Source organism: Peromyscus maniculatus, chromosome 5 (genome assembly GCF_049852395.1).
Source record: "Peromyscus maniculatus bairdii isolate BWxNUB_F1_BW_parent chromosome 5, HU_Pman_BW_mat_3.1, whole genome shotgun sequence".
Lineage (NCBI taxonomy): Eukaryota > Metazoa > Chordata > Mammalia > Rodentia > Cricetidae > Peromyscus > Peromyscus maniculatus.
This window is the reverse complement of record NC_134856.1, coordinates 86,960,303-86,984,325: the sequence shown is the minus strand read 5'-3', so window position 1 is coordinate 86,984,325 and position 24,023 is coordinate 86,960,303. Positions and strand designations below refer to the sequence as shown.

At 43.7% G+C, this 24,023-nt stretch overlaps 1 protein-coding gene across 3 annotated transcripts in view; it reads right to left on the bottom strand.

Moving 5' to 3' along the window:
• The window catches only part of Prkcq (protein kinase C theta), a 135,899-nt gene extending 112,242 nt beyond the window's left edge, over positions 1–23,657 (bottom strand). Inside the window, exon 1 of one of the 3 annotated variants that reach the window (XM_016008506.3) lies at positions 23,187–23,657. The gene's annotated coding sequence lies outside the window, so the exon portion shown is untranslated. Of the gene's footprint in view, positions 1–94; positions 296–23,059 lie in introns of those variants that run through there. The other 2 variants (XM_076572827.1, XM_076572826.1) reach the window with 2 other exon arrangements.
• Positions 23,658–24,023: the final 366 nt, after the last annotated feature.

Here is a 24,023-nt window from a genome sequence, read left to right as displayed (position 1 = left end):
ATGGGCTTGTCTATTTTGGAGAGAAAACGAAAGCCACAAGACACCCAAGACACGCTCAGCTTCCTTCTCTCTGTTCATTTCTCTCTCTGCCTACCTTGTCTCGGTGGAGCCTTCCACACGCCGGCTCCTTCCCCTGGTACCCTTCACTGTCATCCTTTCATTGGGTCCCTTGTCTGTCATTCTGTGGCTTCGGTCTCCTCCACTCACGATGACAAGCACAGTGCAAGGTTGCCATTTCAAACAACTAACTTCAGACACTGTTTCTCCCACAGGGTGGCCCACCCCTTCCTTTCCCAATAAGCTTCCCCGACCATCCCTTTATCTTCCATCACTGCTCCACCCTCTGCCAGTTGGGTCACCCTGCCCACACTTGCCCGTCTTGCTCTCTGGATGACTCATGCTCGGTCTCTTCCTCGTTTCTTTTCTCCAGTGTCAATCATACCTGCCCGCGCAGGCGCACTCCCCTGCTGGCCTTGCAGCTGACTCCTGCTTCTCTTGGTAGTCGGTTGTCCTCTTAAGAAGCATTAGGAGACACATCTGGGTTTTTACTTTACTCCCTTCTTTTCTGAGAAACATTTTGCCCAATCTTATCTATCTTGATGGCTTGAATGACACTCTACTTGGTGATGAACCTGGAAGTACAGTTTTCTTAGACCGTATACTAATTTCTTTCATTCTCAAAATTTCAACTGGACGCCATCAGACTTGTTCAAGTGGCTCACCGATCTCACAAGCATAGCCAAACCAAATGTGGTTTCTACTTTTTCCTTAGATACCTATGTCTCTCTTCTGTCTCTTGTCTTGAGCAATGGAATTATTGCCTAAGTCTTCCAAGCTAGAAATATTAGAACCACCCATGAATCCCACTTCATCCTCATCTCCCACATGTACCTGTGTTACAAATTCCATACATTTTTTATCTTGTTATTTCTGTTGCGTTCAACTCTTACTAGTTTCAATCTGTTAGCTTGAGAATGTTATATAATCTCCCCACATCATAGTAATAGATCTTAAACAAATAGCTTTTTCATGTGGCCTGCTCCTTTTCTACATTGGCTATGTGACTCTCTAGCCCCCCAAAAAACAATTTTTGGGGGCTAGAGAGATGGCTCAGTGGGTAAAAGCACCTGCCACGCAAAACTTATGAGTTTGGATCCCTGAAGCCCATGTGAAAAACCCCTCCTTATGCAGTTGCTGGCACCTGTAATCCCAAAGCTCTTTAAGGTGTGATGAGACAGGAGATGGAGCTAGGAGGTGGAGTGGGAGTGGGGGTGGGTAGGGGTGGTGGGGTGGTGGGGTGGTGGGGTGGTGGGGTAGGGGTGGGGGGTTGGTTGAAGCCAGGAGGAGGAGCCGGGAGGTGGAGGCAGAAGGTGGAGATGGGAAGTGGAGATGGGAGGTGGAGATGGGAGGTGGAGATGGGAGGTGGATCCAAGAGGTGGAGATGGGAGGTGGATCCAAGAGGTGGAAATGGGAGGTGGAGATGGGAGGTGGAGATGGGAGGTGGAGATGGGAGGTGGAGATGGGAGGTGGAGACAGGAGGCGGAGACGGGAGGTGGATCCAGGAGAAGCCTGTGGGACATCTGGCCTGGATTGTGCAGCCCAGCAGCAAGTAAGACCGTGTCAGACTGTGTCTCAAAACAAAGGTGGAAGGCATGATGTTGACCTTCACAGGTGCACTGTGGCACACATGCACCTACATCTCACACAGATCATTTACACACACATCCACACAAAGTTTAAAAAATTAAAAAGGTGAAAGTTTAAAAACTGAAAATAAAATTAACAATTACTTCCTTGTTTAGAAAACCTAAACAGATCTTCTTTGATCAAAATGTAAAGTCTAGACTCATGAACTGCATGATCTTTTATGTACAAATTAAATTTTAAAGGGGATTGAATCATTTTCACTACAGCACTTATTTCTGGTTCTTAACAGTATGTCCTTCTAAATAACCTCAAATTTGTTTAAAAGAGCCCTGAGCCAAAATAATCTTCCCTCACACAACTGTCATGATGAAAACAGACATTCAATATTTTTAAAATAAAAAAGTTTAGTAAACAGAGGGAGGAGACATATGCAGAAACCCACAACGGATTTCATTTGCAAAACCACACAGTCTTAGCTCAACTAGAGTGAAGATGATTTAGATAAATACAACCAGAAACCTGAGATAGAAGAGACAGGTAAACAAGGACAGCTAATGGTTTAGCAGTAAACATCACGGGTGTGATGTGAAGATCTGAGAAACTGATATACTTCAAGACACTGGAGGCAATCACTGCTCACTGGGAGAATGCCCTAACTTGTATCTGTGGGAGAATTCTCACCTTGACACAGGAAGAAAAACAAGACTTTTTTAGTTGAAGCTGCCAATTCTATATCTCGCTGCCTTTATCTTTGTGTGTGAAGACGTGAGGAATTTCTCAGAGATGGGTTCTATCTTGAGGGCTTAAGAAAAGAGGCCAGGAAAACCTCGGTGTAGAAATGAATGAGGGTGGTTCCTTTCCCAGGAAGTATTTGGGGAGCGGAGTACGCTTGAGTGGCCACAACCACAGAGCAGGGCAAAACACCCCCAGAGGTGACACAGCCAGAAGGTCAGAGGAGAACAGGAAGTGAAAGCCTTTGGGGCTGAGCTTCATGAGTCGGAATTAATGAAGCCATTCTTGAGATTTCTTCTGCTCATTTTCCTAGCTGCAAAAAATCCAGTCATAGGCAACAAAAGGTTAGAGATTGAAAATGAAAGTGAGATAAACCTTATGCATAAGGATCACAGCTGTCATCTTAGGGATGAAAACATTCACCTAGGAGCCAGCTTTCACTGCCCACTACTAAAAGCCGGGCACTGCAGAGTAACAAAAGAATACACTGTAGTAAGAGAGCCACCCATGGCTTCAGCCCTCCCGGAGGACAGAACACTAGCGTTGGAAGATGTGTGGGTCCAGCATGGGACCCATGGCATGCTGTTTCTGTGCCGCCCAGTGACTCATCTGCATCTTCTTGTTTTTTTGTTTTGGTTTTCTTAACCATGATTTGTGGCAATGAACATGTATGAGAGATTTTTTTTTTCTGAGTCATACATTTAGCAATCTAAAAGCAGGCCAGGTTGCAGAAGTTCCCCTGAGCTCTCCGCCCTTTGCCTGCATTTATGGTGCTGGCCATTGCTCAGCCTTCTTTCTCTGAGCTGGTGTTCACTCCATTGGTCTTCCTGCTCCAAAAGAAAGCAGGCCTCCTGAGGGCTAGCATCTTCTCTTTTTATCCCTGCATCTTTGGAATCCAAATGATGCCCAGTGTGGTTAGGTGTCTGATCAACACATATTTAACTCAATAAGACGAATTTAAAATTTAAATTAAAAAATTCCCACTTTTCTCTGATTGACTAAACCAGTCTAAGGTATAGAGGAAATGTCAGCAGCATTGAATTTTTAAAAGGATCCTTGTCTTTCAAAGTCCTAAATTGGCAAAATTTCAGGCATTGGAAAAGAGTGTGGTGAAAATTATCCAAAATATTTTATGGGGAGCAATGTTCTAAAGGGTTTCTCCCCAATAGGTTAGTCCATATATACTTATTTTATACTTTAAAAAATAGTTTCCTTCTTTCCTTTATGACTGAATAGATACATCATCTAAAAGCATTGTATTGGACCTGGGGAGATGGCTCAGTGTGGGAGGAGAAGTATAAGCATGAAGACTTGAGTTCCATGATCCCCTGCACCCACTGGCTGTGGCCAAGCACTTGGTCCAGAACTCCAGCATTGTGGGGGTCAGAGACTGGAGGATCACTGGGATTCCCAGGCTACCAATCTAGTGAGGTAGCTCCAGGTTCAGTGGGAGACCCCATCTCTAGGCAGTAAGGGAGAGATAATAGAGCAGGACACCAGCATCCTCTCCTGGCTTCTGCATTGGCATGCACTCTCACATGTATGAAGACACATAAGACCACATACACCACTTATGCCTCCTCACATACACCAGAACAGAACACACTAGCAGTGGTGAGTCTGAATATGGCAGAAAGATAAAGCTAAAGGGAAGGAAGCATTAGTAACCAACTGTCTGCTAGATACTTGGTCTCTGCTCCCTGGAAAAGGGGTCATGAAGATTCTCTACCTAGGCAGCTATTTAAAGTTATTTATTCTAATTAATTTTCAGGGCTAATATTTTTGCATATATATGTATATGTATATATACTTTTGAGGCAAAGTCTTATGTAGCCCAGGCTAGCCTGAACTCCTCATGTAATCAAGGATGACCTTGAACTTCTCAACCTCTTTGTTCTGTCTTCCAATTACAGGTGTGCACTACCGTGCTCATAGTATCGCTGGTGACTGATAATAGGGCTTTGTGCATGCTCCTAAAGCACTCTGCCAAATGGGTGTATCTCTGGCCTGTGACTAATAGTTACATTCAATTAATTTGTTTTGCTTTTGAAAATTGCTCATTTTCTCAAATGTGAATACTCCATTGCCATTCTGATTTTGTTTTGAAACCAATCAAAAACAAAACATAACATTGTTAAGATTGTGTTTTTGGCAATGCGTTTGTTTTTAATTAACTAATTATTTTTATTATAGTTTAAAATTTTTCATACAACATATTTTATCCATGTTTTCTCCCTCTCCCAGCTCCTCCCAGATCCGCCCCACCTCCTTATCTACCTAATTTTATGTTCTCTCTCGCTCCTCCCCTAACAAAACAAGAAACAAAATAAGCAAGAAACAGCCCCTCCATAAAAAAAAAACACAAAAATGAGAGTCAAAAGAAACAGAGAAAAGACCAATAAGATTTTTAAAAATGCCAAAACAAACAAAACAAAAAATTCACAAAAATGCTATTGAGTTCATTTTGTCAAGGATTCCTAGGCATTGGGGCCTGCCCTGGAGTGTTGTTGCTTTACTTAGTGACACTCCATTGGAGAAAATTTTTAAAGGATGCTTTTAAAGACCGATCTATCCATCCATCCATCCATCCATCCATCCATCCATCCATCCATCCATCTATCTATCTATCTATCATGTGTAGGATATTTTGCCTGTGTTTGTCTGTGTATCACTTGCAAGCCTGGTGCCAGTGGAGGCATCAGATCCCCTGGCATAAGGTCCCCTGGAATATGGTGGGTGTGAGCCATCATATAGGTGCTGAGGATTCAACCTGGGGCTTTATGAATGCTCAGCAAGAATGCTACCAACTGAGCTGCATCTCTAATCTCTAAATGATGCTTTTGAAGTTAAAGAGAAAAGAAATACTTTGAACAAGGGTATCTTTTTTAGTGTTTTGAAACCAAGTGTTTCAGGAATCTGTTAAATAAAAATAATAAGCAACTATCACAGGAAGCATCAAGAGTTGACATGAATATACTGATTTATATACATATGAAAATCTCCTGACTCAAAGGCAAATTCAAAGCACTATCAGGCACAAGCTAAAATAATTTTAAGATGTCCTGTGGCACATTAATTTTCAAATTCCCAAAATATTTCCATAAAGTTCAAACATCATAGTTATTGCTCAAGAATGTTAATCAGGCTGCATTCTTACTCATTTTAATTAAAAAATTAATATTTCTCTGCAAGGTACAGTAATCAGTATCAGTATCACTCTGTGTGTGTGTGAGAGAGAGACAGAGAAAAACAGACAGACAGACAGACAGACAGACACACACACACAGAGAGAGAGAGAGAGAGAGAGAGAGAGAGAGAGAGAGAGAGAATTTGTCTTTGCATGGTGTGTGTGGCACTAGATACTGAACACATGACCAGCACATGCTCTGTCACTGAGTCACATGCCCCTTGACAGAATGCAACATTTTAAATTGTTCAGGGTATTTATTAAACATTGCACACAAAATACCAAAGCGTGAGTGAAAGGAGAAAGAGAAAGGGATGGTTCAGTGTGAGCCTGGGGGGGGGGGGGGCTGAGAATGGGATGAGTAAGTCCAGAAGAATGGATGAAGATTCCAATATAGTTTATTTTATTTACAGATTTGTTTAAAAAAATTAGGAGTTTGGAATACAGTTGGGAGGAAAGAAGTACATAAAGAAATAAATCAGGTTTCTGGATACACCAGAAAGGAAAATTTGTAGGGCATGAAGGTCGGGACAGAAGCAGATCGCCACCATTAAGAAAGCAGAGAAGAGGAGCATCTTCAGCTGCTCAAAGCCACTGCTTCAGAAATACTTAATTGTTTCATTTATACTTATTTATGTTTGTTTATGAATGTGAGTGTGTGTGTGAGTGTGTGTGTGTGTGTGTGTGTGTGTGTGTGTGTGTGTGTGTGTGTGCTTATGGAGGCCAGAGGAGGTAGTCAGATCTCCTGGAGGCAGAGTTACGGGTGGTTGTCAGCTACTTGATGTGGATGCTGGAAATGAATTCTAATCTCCTGCTCTTTCAGAAGACCAGGGTTCAATTCCAAGCACCCACATTGGGGGCTGTAACTACAGCTCCAGGTATCTAATGCCTTTGGGGAGTTTCCTTGGGAGCACACACAGCTGTGGCATTCACTCACAAAGTCTTTCTCTCTTTTTCTCCTCTCTCTCTCACACACACATACACAGGAGTGAGCAAAATTAAATTTGAGGCCTGGAGAGGATGAGGCAGGAGGATTTCAAGTTTGAAATCTGTTTCAAAGACAGTAATAATAACAAGAAAAAATTGCGGCATTTTAAAGAAAATGTATGGAGCTGGAGATTGTGATAAGCAAAATAAGCCCGACTCAGAAAGACAAGCATTGCGTATTTTCTCTCAAGATGTTTTTCTCTGTAAACTTTAGAGAAAGAGAGGAAAAAAAGAAGAGGTAAAAGCAAAACGGAAACTATTAGTGAAAAGGAAGGGATTAGTGAAGGGGAGGGGGAAAAGGGAGAGAATAAAATGTGTATGTATGACGTCACAATGAAATCAGTATTCTGTATAATTAATATGTACCAGTAACAATCTCAAGAACAAAAAGCATAGATTGCAACATCAGACCACCTGGGTCCAACTTCCAGCTCATGGCTTTGAACAAGCTATCTAACCTCAGTTTCCCCGTCTGTAAACTCAAGATAACAATAGGACCAATCTCAAAAGTAGTTACAAGGGCTCGATGAGTCAATAGCTGTGAAGAGATATCGACAGTACCTGGCAGACAAGAAAAGCCAGTTACCTGTGAGTTATACTGGTTCGGGTTCAGAGTCAGCTGAGCAACCATACGCTTTTGCGGTCTTTAGTAGAAACTCCTTCTCACGTCACTTAGATTGCTTTCTTTATAGGCTGTCTCCCCTACCCCCCAAATAAGGCTAAGAGTTCTCTCCAGGTAGATCTTTCTTGGTTGGCTCTTGACTGCCACATCACCTCTCCTCAGTTCTCAATAAGACAGCATCCCCTGTACCTTGTCAGCTAGAATGCAGGATGAAAGTATGGATCCACCGGCATGCAAGCACACAGTGTCACTTTAAAGCTGTCTGGTCAGTGTGGCCCAACGAAGGTCTTTGGTCACATGCAATAGATGGACAGCTTGGGTTTCGGAGCATTCTCCCTTTGGATTTGGGTGCCTTCCAGGGTGCTTCTTGCTACATTCACGTGGATGCTCACCATCAGCTCTGAGGTTAAGCCATTTCTAGCTTTCCATTGTTTCTTTCTTAACCTTCACCGCAACTGGCATCTCTCCTGTTGAAGCACACGTTGTTTCACTTTCCATCCTTGTCCTGTGTCCTTCGTTTTTCTGGAACATTCTCTTCATCGCTCTTGCCCCTTCCATGCCAGCTTTGGCTCTGTCTTACTACTGCAAGCCCTCCACAGCTCTGACTCTCTTTATCACGCCCACCTTCTTCCTGTTTAGGGTTTTCTGGTCTCTCTCCCAGTTACTCTGCTGCTTGGTTATGTACCTGCACTAAACTGACAGCCATGTTTCCTGACCTCTTGTTATATGTAGTGTTCTTTGTTAATGGTGGTCTACACTGGGGACAGACAGAGATCCTGCTCTCCACCACAGTGGGGACAGAGCTAAGGACTGCCATGTCTGCTCAGATATCTATGTGTACAAGATGTGATGGCACACAGAGAAGGAACATGGCCTGTGCAAAGTGTCAGAGGTGGTAAAAACTCAAGGTGTTAGCAAATGGCCAGTAGGAAGAAGGTGAATTCAAGGGTTAAAATTCACGATGGAGCCATATCAATGCAGGGAGCATCCCGGGAAGGCAATACAGGGAAGGCCATGGAATATGCATGTGTCTGGCCCAGGAAAGACCTTGATTCACCACAGCCAGATTTTCACATGGGTCTGGAAAACAAACTCAGGTCCTTGTACTTGTACAACAAGCACATTTTGAACATAGTTTTGTTTTAGTAGCATCCTGCTGTAAGCCATGTCATGAATGAAACAAAACGTTCAAAAAGGAAAATCCAAGAGGTGCTCTTTATGAGATGGTGTATACTAACTGCCTAAGTTTGTGCTAGATGGTACTACAGGAATAGCTGTCTCAGCCTGCCCCATCTCAGTGCTCCTCTGTGATGCCACGCCACACTTCCCATTCCCAGATGCTGCCTGTTCTGTGACCTGTTTTGACCAATAGACGTCAGTAGAAATGATACCATCTCACTTCCTAGCCTGGACCTTACAAAGTGGAGCCTTTGATTTTGAGTATTCATAACCCTCGTTTTACTATCTTAATTGCTAGGAAAAGAAGTCCAAGGTAGGCACTTGGCAAGAAGGAGGATGAGGAGTTGTATGGTCTTCCCCTTCATGTGCCTGGTCGATGTGATCAGATCTGGCTACCCCCAGGAATATGACAAGTCATAAAGTCACTATTCCAGAACCACCCCAAATTCTTGACCTGTAAAACCACAAGCAAGTAAACGAGAGATGCTTTTAGTTACTAAGGTTGGGCAATTTGTCCCACAGAGATTGATATCCAAAGCCATACTCAGGGTCAAGTAAATATTTGTCAAAGAAACAATGAGCTGCATCCTGGACAATTCCAGAGTGATAACATGAGTCCACTGTCAATTTATATCACTCTGAACTTCATTCTTAATTACTTGACACCAAACCCCATTTCAGGCCTATGTCACACTTAACTGATTAGGGCTTAAGCTTCTTAGAAATGAGTTCTTAGAAAATGCAATCCTTTGATTCTATCTTATAAAAGACTAAGAAAATGTGCATGGCACATGGATTAAAATTCCCTGGAATTTGGATTGACTTTTCCTTCTGGCTGCTTTAAGACAAATGTTCACAGAAATTAGTGTTTCACTTTTTGAACTCACAGAATGCTTGGTGATTCTTCATATTTTCCCTTCTTAGCTTATGATTAAGGGTGATAGACACATACTTGAATTAAAAGTGTGTAATCTTTCCCTTGATCTTAGACAGTTGAATATAGGGGATCCAAATTATTTTTCCACAAGAAGATATCGACAGCATATTTCCTGAAGAAAATTGTTTCTCTACTTCCATGGAGAGACATTCTTTTTGTTCCGAATTCGTCAGCTTTTGCTCTATGAAGACAAGGGCTTTGCTTTTCACCTGTCCTTTCTATTGTTATAATGAAGTTAAAAATAATGGACTGTGCTGACATTTCTCTCTGGCAGCTCTAACTATAAGGGACTGTGAATGGATGTGATGTGTTTTACTTCATTAATTTCTAAAATGATGTGCTAATTTAAGCTTAGCCATATCAGGCCCATTTTGGTCAAACAAGTTGCATTTATTTCATTTTAATAAGCAAAAAAAAAAAGATGTCTTTTGTTTCTCCTTCAGATGGTTTACATTCTTGGAGTGCTTTTAGTCACAGACCTCAGATACACTATAAATATTAACAAATCCCCATGTCCAGGAGCTAGGAGGGAGTCTCAGAGGTGCGGTCCTTGCTCTTTCTGGAACGACTCAGGAGGTTAGCGGACTCTGGATTGTGCCTGTGGCAAATACTTCAGCTGCCCCGGCTTAAGACCTTGGAACTCCACGAGTCAGGTCTCATTGACTTATTTTCATCAACATTAAAGGAATTTTTATAAAATTGTGTACAAGTGTATGGTTCTATTTAAGTGTGAGAGTCATTTGGTTTCTTTTTATGAAGGGGTTTATTAGTGGCTGTTCTGAATACTGCTGTAAGGACTGAGTAAGTCCCAAGTGATTTGTGCTCTTTTCCTTTCGTAGGAATAAGGAATTCCCATTCTTAATTATTCAGTACTAGTATTCCACCTTTTGGTTCATTATCATCATTTCTTTTAGAAAAAAAAAACTCACTAAGGAAATCAACTTGTCTTTTTTTTTTTTTTTTTTTTTTTTAGGAAAAATTTGGTAATTATAATAGCCCCTGTATTACCATCACTACCAACACAATAGAAGGTACTTCTTATCATAGTATTAAATATTTTAAATTGTGTGTATATGTGTGATGTATGTATGTATGTGTATATATGTGTGTTTATGTATGTGTTAAATGTATTATGGTTCGGAGAATTTTAAAGACCTGCTGTGATGGCTTGTATTCATTGTCAAGGTGACTGGATTTGGAAACACTTCTGGGTGTGCCTATGACTGTTTCCTGGTTTAACTAAGGAGAGAGGACTCACTCTGAATGTGGCAGCACTGTCCCTTTGGCTGGGGTCCCAGACTGCATAAAAAGTAGAAAGTGAGCCATGCAGCGACATTCGTCCCTCTCTGCTTCCTCAGTATGAATTCAACGTGACCATCTGTCGCATGCGCCCATGCCATGCCTTTACTGCCACGAAGGACAGACAGTACCTTCAACCTGGGAGGGCTGAGTAACCTTCCCTCCTTATGTTCTTTTCCTCAGGTATTTATTTTATCACAGCAACGAGAAAAATAACTGATACATTATCTAACCTGGCTCATTAATGTTATGATCAATACATCATCATGGCTGAGGAGGACTGAGGCAGATGAAGAACACAAGAGATGGCAGCCTCCCTTCAGCCTCTTCTCAAGGAGATGATCTAACTTTGAGTGACAGCTATTTGATGTCCCCAGTTAGTGGGAGGAAACTAGACAGCAGTGAGGTGGAGAGAGCTTGGGAGGGGAGCAGCAGATTTCCCAACACACAGTGAACAACCAGAAGTCAGCGAACCAAAGACTTCCATGGACTTGGCCCTCAAACTATTTTCAGGCATATTCCTTAAAACTCAGCTCTAAAATATAGACATAATTTGGAGTGCTTAAAGGTCTTAATACTAGTTATGAAAATGTGATATGTGTGCTCGGAGACCTTCATGTTTGTGACTGGAGAAAATCAAATATCGTCCTTAATTGCAGAGGTTTTGTATTAGTCCCATTCTTCAGAGTGCAGTCCCTCATGGATGGGAAGGAATGGTAGCCAGAGCTTGAGGTAGGTGGTCACACCTATCCACAGTCAGGTGGTATAGAGTTAGTGCTCAGCATCCTTTCTCCTTTGTATCAGTCCAGGACCCTAGCACACCAAATGGTGTCACTCATGTTTAGGTTGGTCTTCCTGCCTTGGTTAGCCTAATCTAGAAAGCCACTTACATACGTCTTCAGTGATTCATTCCTAGTTCCCCCAAGAAAACCTTTAGATTGAGATGGTTGAAATGAAGAAGAACTCTGTGTCTTACACAGCAAGAAGTGTCACCTTCCCTCTGCAGGCCAATAGGAGGGGGTCCTTTGGCTTGCCCTCACGTGACCTTGTGCAGTCACCTCTTAGGAGAGAAGTGTCACCATGAGTGCTCATCACCTCTGTGTACCATCATGACCCAGCCTTTCATGCTAGTGCTCTGCTTTGATTACTAGAAATCTTGAATAGTATATTCTTCTGCCCTTCCCTCTCTCTCTCCCCCTCCCCCTGAACTGCCTCCTTCCTCCTTCCCTTCCTCCTCCCCTCCCCCTTCTCTCCAGTTCCTCCTATTCCCCCCCTCTCGCCATTTGTTCTAGGATTTATTTTTAATCTTCTTTGAAATACTTTTTCCCTTTTCCTCTTTTCATTTCATGTTTTTGATAATTCTAACCAGCATTTAAAAAAAAAATCTTTGTGTGTGCATGGGGTTGGGGGCAGGGGCAGGCTATGCATTCCACAGAACCTCTATATGGAGGTCCGGGAATTCTGGGAGTCAGTTCTTGCCCCCACCATGTTTGGGGAGAGGGTCTTGCTTCCACTGCCTCTTGACTTACTCCGGGCTAGCTGAGGTTTTTTTGGAGGGGGTGTGTGTGATTTCACTTATTTTTTCTTTGGTATGTACCTTTCACCCAAACTCTTGAATTTATTCCTCTACTTTTCCCTTTTCTTATTCTGAGTTGCAAAGTAACCATGATTTCATTTTGAAGACACCTTAAGATCTTTTAATTTTAGATTAGAAAGTATTTCTTCCTTTTAATCCTTTTTAGAAATTAAAATAGCTTCTAGTTGTCAGGATATCTGTATTTTATGTTTTTCTTATTTCTTTATACTTTTGCTTGAAATGTATTTTCGCATTTTTTAAAAATATTTCTTTTCTTTCTCTACCCTCCCTACTGTCTTTTCTTTTCTTTCTTTTTCCATGTCAGGGTTAAACCCTTGACTAGATAAGTGCTCTGCCACCGACCTATGCCTCTAGCCCCCAGGTTTTTGAGAAAGGGGTCTCCCTGTGTAGCCCAAGGCTGGCCTCAAACTCATAATCTTTCCGTCTTGTTCCTTCTTCCTAAGGCTGGGGTTCCAGGCAGGTACCACCAGGCCCAATTAGGACCTTTAATTTCTTCATCATCTTTAAGCTAATATTTTCTTTTTCTTTTTTATTGGCATTTGAACTGTCAGCAAAGTGAGGTGCACGAAGTTGAAAGGGAGAAAATACAACACATACAAGAGGAGACAAACCTTTTTCTTATAGCTGGTTATTTCCTAGAATTTTTAGTGTAAAAGTCCCTAGTAACAGAGTTGTAAAGGGTTTCATACAGTAAATGTTTTCTATACCTTGAGTTCAGAGTTTTACTGGAATTTATCCAGAAGGTTCCAGAAATTCACAGGCAAAAGTTTCCAGGAAAATAGTGATTCCATTTGTGCAAATATTTAAATCACATTGGACCCATGTCTTCTAACATAGTGGATGGTCCCCTGGGCATTGCATATTGTAAACTTTATGGCCATTTATTTATCTCACTAGTATTTCTTGATACTCTCTATCAGATATGTGGGTATATATTAGAGATGCAATGAGTGATAAAAGATGATGTAGACTCGGTGTTCACTCAGGCTATAATACAGGGGCATCTAAAAGCAAACATTGACAATGTTGTTACTGCTAACAAGTTCCGACTGGTTGCTACAGGCTCCATATTCTGCTAAGTACCTTAGAGAGATGATCTGACAGGTGCTTTGAATCCTCATAGAAGGAAAAGCAAATTCTGATCTACAGGATCAAAAAAAGCCTGCAGGAAAAGATGATTATGTGAAGTCTGAGATGGATAGGAATTTGAGGAAGGAGAGGTCAGAGGCTGGGCAGAGTGGTCCACATGGTAAGCTTGGGTTCACATGGGTTCCCTGAGGGACTTAATGAGGCTCAGACATGGAGGAATGTGATGTATAAGGCCAGAGAAGAAAGGATTAGAACCTTCTGGTGCCTGTTAAGGAGGTGAGGGTTCACCCCAAGAGCACTGGTATCCATGGAAGAAATTAAAGTAGGGGAGTGAGACACACAGACTTGGGTTTAGAAGGCTGCTTCCTGCTGCAGGCAGAGAACCATCAAGAGTAGTGAAGACCAGTGCGGCAGTTCATGCTGGAGTTAAGTAGCAGAGGTGAGAAAGGGTGGAGTAAGGGAGAAGATGTCCAAGTGGGTGAACTAACAAACCCTGGCTCTAGCTGAGCTCTGGACACGGAGGAAGGAGTCAGAGGCGAACACCCAGATTCCAGGGCCACCACGGTGGTCCATGCTAACTACCGAAGCCAAGGCCACAGTATTAGGGTCTCATTATTCTACCACATGCTCTCCTTAATCAGTATGAAAGGCAGGGATGGCTTCCCATTCTGGAGGATCAAGATGGCACTCTGAGCTCATGCCCCAACACAAAGCTAAAATAAATGTCAAGTCTTCAGTCTATGTTCTCATGAAAAATGGTGAAATGGGCCCAAGGCCTTTAAGAACAAGACCTCAAGAGTTTAAGAGGGAAGCTTCCTTGGTTAAGTGGCCAGGCATTTCAAACACTTCAGCTTATGTGACAGTGCAGATTGGCCTCATAATACTTTCTTGGCTTCTGTTTCTCCTTAGTCTAAAGCAGTGGTTCTCAACCTTCCTAATGCTGTGACGCCTTAATACAGTTCCTCATACTGTAGTGACCCCCAGTCATGAAATTATTTTCATTGCTTCTTTATAACTGTAATTTTGCTATTGTTATGAATCATAATGTAAACATCTGATATGCAGAATATATATGCAACCCCTGTGAGAGGGTTTTGACCCCCCCAAAGGGGTCATGATTCACAGATTGAGAACCATTGGTCTAAAGCAAGTTGCTTAATCTAGTGACAGCATACCTTGGTGATATGGAATGAATCATAGTCGATGGAAAATAGGCGCTAGATGTAATCAGGAATTTTAAAAAGTCACTTTTGTGTGCATTTTAGGGTCCCCAAGCTGGGACTTTTCTAGATTCAGAACCATTGCCCCCTCTATGAAATGCGAAAGGACAGTTTGCTTTTCTTTCACTGGCTACAGTGAGTGTACACAATTCTAAAGTTCTCTACAAGGCCAGTGATACTTGAATAGAACCGACAACCACAGACAGAAAGCAAGCATTAGCAGAGTTCTTGTCCTTAGAGAGTGATCAACAGCTCTGTGTGCCTTAGAAGGGGGTGACTATAGGGACTAAGGAGATGGTAAAGTGTCTGTGCTGCAAGCATGAGGATCTGAGTTCGATTCCTCGGGACCCATGTAAGAAAGCTAGGTGTTGGTAGCATGTGTCTGTCATCCCAGTGCTGGAAAGGTAGGGATAAGAGGAGCCTTGGAACTTGCTGGCTAGCTAGGCTAATGGACTCAGTGAGTTTCAGGTTCAGTGAGACACTCTGTCTTAATAAACAAGGTAGAGAGTGATTGGAGAAGACATCCAGTGTTGACTTCTGGCTTCCAGAAACACACGTTGTGCATATGCACCTACATACACGCATGCACACATCCACACAAGCAATGCGCGCGCACACACACACACACACACACACACACACACACACACACACACACTCTTTCTCTGTCTCTTTCCATATACACATTCATATGGCCCCCCAACACACGAAAAAGAACACACATGCATTCATGAATATCACCCTCTCCCCCAAAGTAAGTTAACTCTACTGATCAGTGTTCCCAGGAAAACTGGGTTTATAGCTGTTGTACTAGTTTAGTTATTAATATGTCTCCTTGCATTCTCCAGAGTGCTCCAGGATGGACTCTTAAGATCATTCACCATTCCAGCTCGACCACTCAACTGACCGGTGAAGTCTTTACCAGTTTTTACAACATCACTGCCACTGGCTCATTTCACAAGTAGAGAGAATGAGAGTCCTAAAAGTTAATTAATTAAGGTCATGTGACAAATTGGTAAGGGAAGCAGGTTCTCCCTGCTCACACCCCCTCATGTGCTAGGCCCCCATCATACTGTGGTAGGATGCCTGCCGCCTGCAGGGCCACTCAGCAAATGCTGTTCCTATCTTCTGCAATGCACTCACCTGGCTCAGGGTCACTCATCCTTTAGTGTCATCTGAGCCAACACTGACAATTCTGGGATACTCTATCAGACACCCCAAGTGTTGGTGTTCTTACAGGACTGCCCTCTATATAACGTGTGCATAGTCATTCTCTGCCTATCTATTAGGAACCTGTGCCGCCCTGCTGTAGTGACTGGGACAAAACTCTAATCTTTGTACAGAGGTCAGGAAGGAAGTAGGCAGATAAGTAATAGAGTTGCATGCTCACTTACAAAGATGCTCAGCCCCATAATTACTTTTCCATAAAGTCTCCATTCAGAGTTACTGAGAACTGGTACCATGCCGCTTTATTCTTCACGACATTCATTTCGGCATGAGACAGTCCTGCACAGAGACTGCGACAAGAGCCTTCAGTTTGCCTCTTAGGGGATCCTCCTGGTCATGATTTCCTGGTCTGTCAGGGCTTCATGAAGAGCAGTCCTTCCAGTGAATCTGAGCTAGCCCAAGGCATGTAAATACAAGATGAGACAGAAGAAGCAATGGAGTGAGGGGCAGCCCTGCCTTGCAGATCCCTGGAACCAGGCAGCTAATGATTTAATTGAAAGTTAATTGGTTAGCACACCAGGCCTGTTAGGATGACTACAATCAAAAGCAGAAACTAGCAGTGGTTGGCTAGGATGAAGAGTGATTAGAACAGCGTGGCATCATTGGTGGGAATGCAAAGTGGCCCAACAGCTATGAGAGACATTGCAGTGGTTTCCTTATACTTCTCAAATATGTGCAGAATTGCCGGAAGACTCAGAAATTCCCAAAAGGAAGTAGCAGCAACATCTTAAACATGCTTGCACATCTACTCTGACAGTTAACACTTGATTGTCAATTCGACGGGATGCAGAATCATCTAGAAGACAAATCTCTGGCATTTCCAGGGATGTTGAATGGAGGAGGGATGAACTGAATGTATGCAGCACCAGCCTATGGGCGGAGTCCCAGAATGAACAAAATGTGAAAGAGAGTGAGGCATCAGCACCCATCACTCTCTGCTTCCTGACTGTGGATGCAAATGACCACTCACCTCTTGCTCTGTGCTCTATTGCCAACCCCTTCCTGACATGATGAACCATACCTTCAAGCCACGAGCCAAAATAAGCTCTTCCTTCTTCAAATTGCTTTTGACAGATACTTTGTCATAGCAACAAGAAAGGGTTAATACACCATCTTCTTGCAGCACTATCTACAACAATCCAAGGTGGGAGCAACAGATCCGACCCTCAACTGATTAATAGCTAAGCAACTGTGGCATAGGCCCACACTGAAACATTCAGTCTTTCAAAACAGGAAGTGTTTAACATTTGTTGTAACATGGACAGAGAAGAGGAGTGAATAAGCTAAGTGAAAACAGCCAGCCAATAAAAGACTTATTCTTTTATGAATCCCCTTAGAGAAGGTACCTAGACAAGGACAGCAAGTGGAACTGTGGTTCCCAGGAGCTGCAAAGTGGGGGATGGGGAGTTAAGTGTTCTGTGTATAGTTTTCTAAGATGACAAGTACTCCATGGGGCTGGTTTAGAGCGAGAGTTCAGTGGATAAGAAGCTTCCTCTGACAGTGTGAGACCTGAGTTCCTATCCCCAGGACCCACTTCAAAAGCCAGAACAACTCTATGCTCTCCTCAGCATCGGGGGGCAGAGTGTGGCAACAGGGAGATTCCCAGAACCCACAAGGCCACCCAGCCTCGACCAAAGATTGAGCTTTTTGTTCAGTGAAAGACCTTGTCTCAAGGCCATTGAGAATAGCACCCATGTCTTGCTCTGGCTTCCACATGCATGAGAAAGGGTGCACGGATACACAGTCTGTGTGTGTGTGTGTACACCACATGCAAACACATCCCATACACACAAAAGATGGATGGGCTTAATGGATGCAAGTGATGAGCATACAATGCTGTCGCATCTTACACTCAAAAGTGGTTAAGAGGGGGACTGGAGAGATGGCTGGGCGGTTAAGAGCACTTACTGCTCCTTCAGAGGACCCTTCTTCAGTCCTGGCACCCACATGGCAGCTCACAATCTGTAACTCCCGTCCCAGGTGATCAGACACCTGCTCTGGCCAGCATGTGGTACACAGACACGCATGCAGACAAAACACTCATACACATAAAATAAAATCAAATAAATCCTTTGTAAGAGGTTAAGATGGTCAACTTTATGTGCATTTTTTCAATTGTCAGGTGGCCTGACATGCAGTTTATAGCTGGGCTTAGTGGTCAGTCAAACCTGACTCTACCTCTTACAAGTTATATAACCTAGGCACATGACTCAGCTCTCCTGAGCCTCAGTTTCCTTTCCTGAAAAATGAGAATAAAAATACCTAATTATAAGGGATTTTATGAAGATGAAATAAGATAATTTATAATAAGCATAAATCATAAATAATGAAGCTCCTTCACTGCTTTTGTTTTGTTTTGTTAGGAGATGTCTTGTATCTCAGGATGGCCTTGAACTCACTATGCAGCCAAGGACAACTTTGAGATTCTAATCTTCTGTCTTCCACCTCTGGAGTGCTGGGATTACAGGCATGCAGTACTATGGTGCATGGAGCCCCAGGCTTCCTGCATGCCAGGTAGGAGCTCCACCAACTGAGCCACATCCCTTGCCTGAACTCTGTTGCTTTTGTTTGTTCTGGTTGTGATTCAAAAGCTAACACATTCTAGCGACCTATAGAAGGATGTGCTGCCAACACAAGGACCTTAATTAAATGACAATTTAATCCCAGAACAGAAATCTATGATTCTAGACTCAGGTGAAATAGTTCAGACTTCTGAGACCATGGGCTTTCAGAATAGGTTGAGATGACATGGTAATCAGAATCTGACTGTGTACAAATGTCTGGCAGGTTAAGATGAAAGACGGCTCTAACCTTGCCAGGAAAGAGCTTTGAACTCACCTTTTCTGGCTCTACATCATGTGCTTCTGTAAACCTCTCATGACTTCTGTATTAACTGCTGGAATAGATTTGAACAGGCTAGACGGGCTGCAAGGACGCTTAGAAAGGAGATGCTGGAAGTCTTCCAATAATGACTGGGGCCAGGAAGAGTGAGCTTCAGTTAGAAATGGGATACCAACGTCACACCTCCTTTCCACAAGGCTCGGAGGCCATCATGGTACAGGGGACAGAAAGACTGTACGACTCGCAGGATAGGACAACCAGGGCAAAGCCAGTCTTCAGAACATAACAGAATTGCTACTCTAGTAACCTCACAGGAACTCTGGCTGTCAGGACAAGATCTGCACAAGGTGAAGTCGGTGCAGGACATTCCAGCAAGGAAGAAGAGGAGGTCACCAGTCCCTGCCCCCATCTAAGGAGCTATCGGCAAATTATGGCCCGAAGGGGAATGGGGACCAGTTTTCTTTCAAGTTGTGACCCTTAGTAGGTTATTTAAAAAACACGGGTTGAGCAGGTTATATTTAGGAATATATATGTTTACACATATATACATGCAATAACAATTACTGAAAAAAACGACCACAAATTTGAAGGAGAGTGAGAAGGGATACATGAGAGGGTTTGGGGGGGGGGATGAAGCAGAGGGAGAAATATTTTAATTATATTATAATCTCAAAAATAAAACAAGGAATACACAAAGTTGAGGGGACTGGGGGATTAGTATGGGAGTGGCTGGGGAGGAGCAGGGGCAAATATGATCAGAATACATAGCAAGGATGTGAAATTCTCCAAGAACTAGTAAGAATAGTATATTAGATAGACTGAACGAACTTAATGCAATCTTATGCTACTATAAGACTAACCTAGCTACTTTTAATTACAAATTTAATTTGGGCGTGTGTGTGTGTGTGTGTGTGTGTGTGTGTGTGTGTGTGTGTGTGTACATGTATTCCTGACATCTGTGTCATAGACATTTTTCAATGTATAATAAAAATATCACTTGAGGTCAGGAGTTGTGGCGTTCACCTGAAATCCCAACACTTAGGAGGTAGAAGCAGGAGGATCAAGTGTTTGAAGGTCATTACATAGTGAGTTTGAAGCCAATCTGAGCTACATGAGACCCTGTCTCAAAACAATGTGTCATATTTAAATTGATTTAGAGGGAATTATTTTTGAAAATTAAATATTTAGTCCAATAAAAAATAAATCCCCTGAAGTCAAATACAAATTTATTAGCAAGCTGTCACATTTGGTTAATATTTGAGCAACATTCATGGGGCTAACAACATAATCAAAACATTAAATACATTAAAAATAGAGGTTCTAATTAATTCTGATTTCTATTTCAAAGAGAGGCAAATGCACCATAATTAATACTGCATTAGAAGGAGTACTTCCAGTCCCTGAAATGATAGCCTTAGACCAGAAGCCCAAATTCCTGAAAGGAAATCCTGGGTCCTGACCCCAGGGACATCATTATCCAGAACTCTGGTCTTTTCCACAGATGAGAGAAGGGATTATGTCATACTAGAATGAGAAATCTTTTTAGAAATGAGCAAAGGCCAAAGCTCTCTATTTCAGAGAGCTTCCAAGGCCTGCTGTGAATTAAAGAAGTACAGAGGAGTGTTGAGAAAGATCTTTGGGATTTTATAAAAGCTAGGTTTGAATCAGTGAACAGCATCCTTGTAAGCCTTGGGAAAAAATACAGAACAGTTGCACTGTGTGGCTACACATATTGTACATAGAGGCTCACTGTGTGGGTATACATATAATGTACATAGAGGCTCACTGTGTGGGCACACATATAATGTACATAGAGGCTCACTGTGTGGGGACACATAGTGTCCACAGAGGCTCACTGTGTGGGGACACATAGTGTCCATAAAGGCTCACTGTGTGGGGACACATAGTGTCCATAGAGGCTCACTGTGTGGGGACACATAGTGTCCATAGAGGCTTACTGTGTGGGGACACATATAATGTACATAGAGGCTCACTGTGTGGGGACACATAGTGTCCATACAGGCTCACTGTGTGGGGACACATAGTGTCCATAGAGGCTCACTGTGTGGGGACACATAGTGTCCATAGAGGCTCACTGTGTGGGGACACATATAATATCCATAGAGGCTCACTGTGTGGGGACACATAGTGTCCATAGAGGCTCACTGTGTGGGGACACAGAGTGTCCATAGAGGCTCACTGTGTGGGGACACATATAATATCCATAGAGGCTCACTGTGTGGGGACACATAGTGTCCATAGAGGCTCACTGTGTGGGGACACATAGTGTCCATAGAGGCTCACTGTGTGGGGACACAAAGTGTACATAGAGGCTCACTGTGTGGGGACACATATAATGTACAGAGAGGCTCACTGTGTGGGGACACAGAGTGTCCATAGAGGCTCACTGTGTGGGGACACATATAATGTACATAGAGGCTCACTGTGTGGGGACACAGAGTGTCCATAGAGGCTCACTGTGTGGGCACACATATAATGTACATAGAGGCTCACTGTGTGGGTACACAGAGTGTCCATAGAGGCTCACTGTGTGGGTACACATATAATGTACATAGAGGCTCACTGTGTGGGGACACATAGTGTCCATAGAGGCTCACTGTGTGGGGACACATAGTGTCCATAGAGGCTCACTGTGTGGGTACACATATAATGTACATAGAGGCTCACTGTGTGGGGACACAGAGTGTCCAGAGGCCCTGCTGTAGTAGATAGTGCTGGTGAAAGAACAGGTGTTGGGATTTTGCCCGGAAGTCAGTGCCCTCCTGAGCCACCACAGCAGAAGGCAATGGAAGAGTGAGCCAGACAAAACATCAGGCAACAGGGATCTTCCCAAGAACTTGGCATTTTCAAGTGTGGATGACAATCATGGGACTCGGAATTAAAAACTACTGATGCTGGAAAGGTTCCCCTCGGGACAGGCAGTAAGAGTGGCTAAGAGGAAGAAAAAAGCAACAGTGATAAACCCTGAAACAAAACCCCTTCATTTAGATTGAATCGTTCAACTTGCAGGGCACTGTGCAGGTTTCGCATCGTCCTAGGCTACATCGTCAAATATGTGTTCATTCAATCAGCCCCAGAAACAGCCTAACGAGAGCTCTCTGTGGTGGACACCTGCCTCAAACAATGGCACTCATCTCTGAGGGATTTTAAACAGCTGTGCATAAACTTCAAAAGTAATTTGCAACCAAATTAGTAAATGTCAGCCTTCTTCCCACAAGACACAGCATTTTCTTTAAAGAGACGAAGCATCCGCAGTCGGCCTACCATTTTACACATTATCAAAGAGAGGTTGGGGGGGGGGGCGGTGAAGATGGTGATTCACAAGGTTGGGGTGTGGAGTGGGGTGAGGCGCTTAAGATCCCAGGCAATCAAACAACCCCCAGAGAGGAAAGGAGCAGTGGTGGGCATGGCGTCTCAGGGAAATGAAACAAAGGAAAACGTGTGGAGCCACCAAGGGCGTGCTTTCTTGACGCCCGAGTCCTGAGACTTGAAATTCTCTTTGCTAAATCGAAGGGACAAATTAGCAGAAGCTAAGAGGGCCAAGCAGACTCCCCCGATCTTGTCTGAGGTTCATCACACAGTTCCACAGTCTCGGTGTGTGTGTTCTCCAAAGGCACCTGCAGCTTGAAGGACTGGGGCTTGGCCACAAATGGTCCATTTTTCCCACTGACAGCCCGAGGGCCCAGTCTCGTTCTCTCCACCCTCCCATCTCCACACATGCACAGTTGTGCCACTACTGAATAATCTTTTATTAGCACCACGTCCAGCTACATAGTTGCAGGACAAGCCAGAGGACAGGGCAGCCCTGTGACTCTCTCCTTGCACAAAACACCAGATTCACAAGGCTCAGCCAGACATCAAGACCTCTCTTCATGCCCACAGGGAGTCACTAAAGTCACCCGTTGCACATTTGATAATTCTGGCTCTTCAAACTCCAGTGGAACAAAGAGGCGACATGTAACAAACTATATTTTGTTAACATGTGGCCCTCAAGGCTGGAAAACAATCTCTTTCTCAAGGTTATTCACTCTCAAGGAGTGAATATCCCAACTTAAAAAAAAAAAAAAAAACAAACTTAAACCCACCCCTGGCCCTTGGGAAAAAAAAAGCAAAAACAAAACAAAAACAAACAAAACTAATCTAGTGCTTCAACAAAATCCCAGAAAACGAGGTATGCTCTCTGGATCGGTCGCTAGCTCAAACAAACAAACAAACAAAAAAAAAAAACACTTCTTAAAAGAATATGTTTTTGTTTGCTTGTTTGTTTTCGGAGGACATAAAGTTACCACTGTTTTCCTTTCCCTTACCTGCCTTTCCTCAGGCGCTAAGGAAGAGCAGCAGGAAGAAGGAAGTGCCCCTCCATCCCTGACCCTAGCCTCTCCACCTGGTCAAGGTCGCCAGCACACAAGAAACCAAGGACGGGGGGAGCCCCAAAGTTTGCTTTTTTTTCGATTTCGTTCTCACCCCTGCTTACCCCCGACAGCTCTCTGCCCTTTTCTGGAACAGTTGCAAGGGACACTCGGGTGGCCCTTCGGAGCCCCAGTCCTTGGCACTTGCAGCCCGCTCTCTCCTCGGTGGTGACTCGGGGCCCCGGGTCCTACCTGGTGTCGCGGCCACGGTCCCAGCGCAGCGCCGCTGTTGCTCCGATGGCGGGGATTGGCGCGGGCGGGCCTGGCGACCCGTGGGTGCTCCCGGCGGGCGGCACCGGCCAGAGGGCGCTCGCCACGCCGGCTCAGGGACGCGCGCCTGGGTGCGTTCTGCGAGCGCTCTCTGCCTTTCTCCTGCTGGTCCTGTCCCCACCCTCCATCCTCACGCCTCACTGGCCACTTGTCGCTTCGCCGCGACTGGGACCCGGAGGCTGCGGGAGGCCTGGAAGGTACAGTCCCCCGGCCGGGAGCGACGCTTGCAGCCTCAGCAGCCCGAGTGCCAGGAAGGGGGGCGCGAGAGCAGTCTCTTCTCACTGAACTGAAAGACCGTAAATGAGCCGCCAGTGGGAAGGGCTAAGGTCACTGTAGAAAGAATTGTTTTATTTAATCCCTTTTACATCACAAAGGACTGACAAGCATTGCTTCGTTTGGTTTGCTTTTTAATTACCCACGGAGCGTGTTTGGGCACAGCTTTGTCTTGGGATAGAGGCTTCTATCATTGTGATTACATCTCATCTTTGATTTCGATGTTTTGGACTGCTGTAGACTTCACGGCTCTCCCGCAGCAATTTGGGGCCCCTACGGTGTCCTTGTCTTCTAGTTTTTACACCATGTTGCTAATTTCCATGATGATCATAAAAAAGTATTGATAATAAGGGGTGGTGGGTTTTCCCATATTCGATAGAATTACATTTTTATTGCTGTAGTAGAGAGAGACCAGACCAGATTAGTATGAGAAGTTAAGTAGTAATCCATTTCTTCTCCCCACCCCTTCTCCCAGTTCTCCTCAGT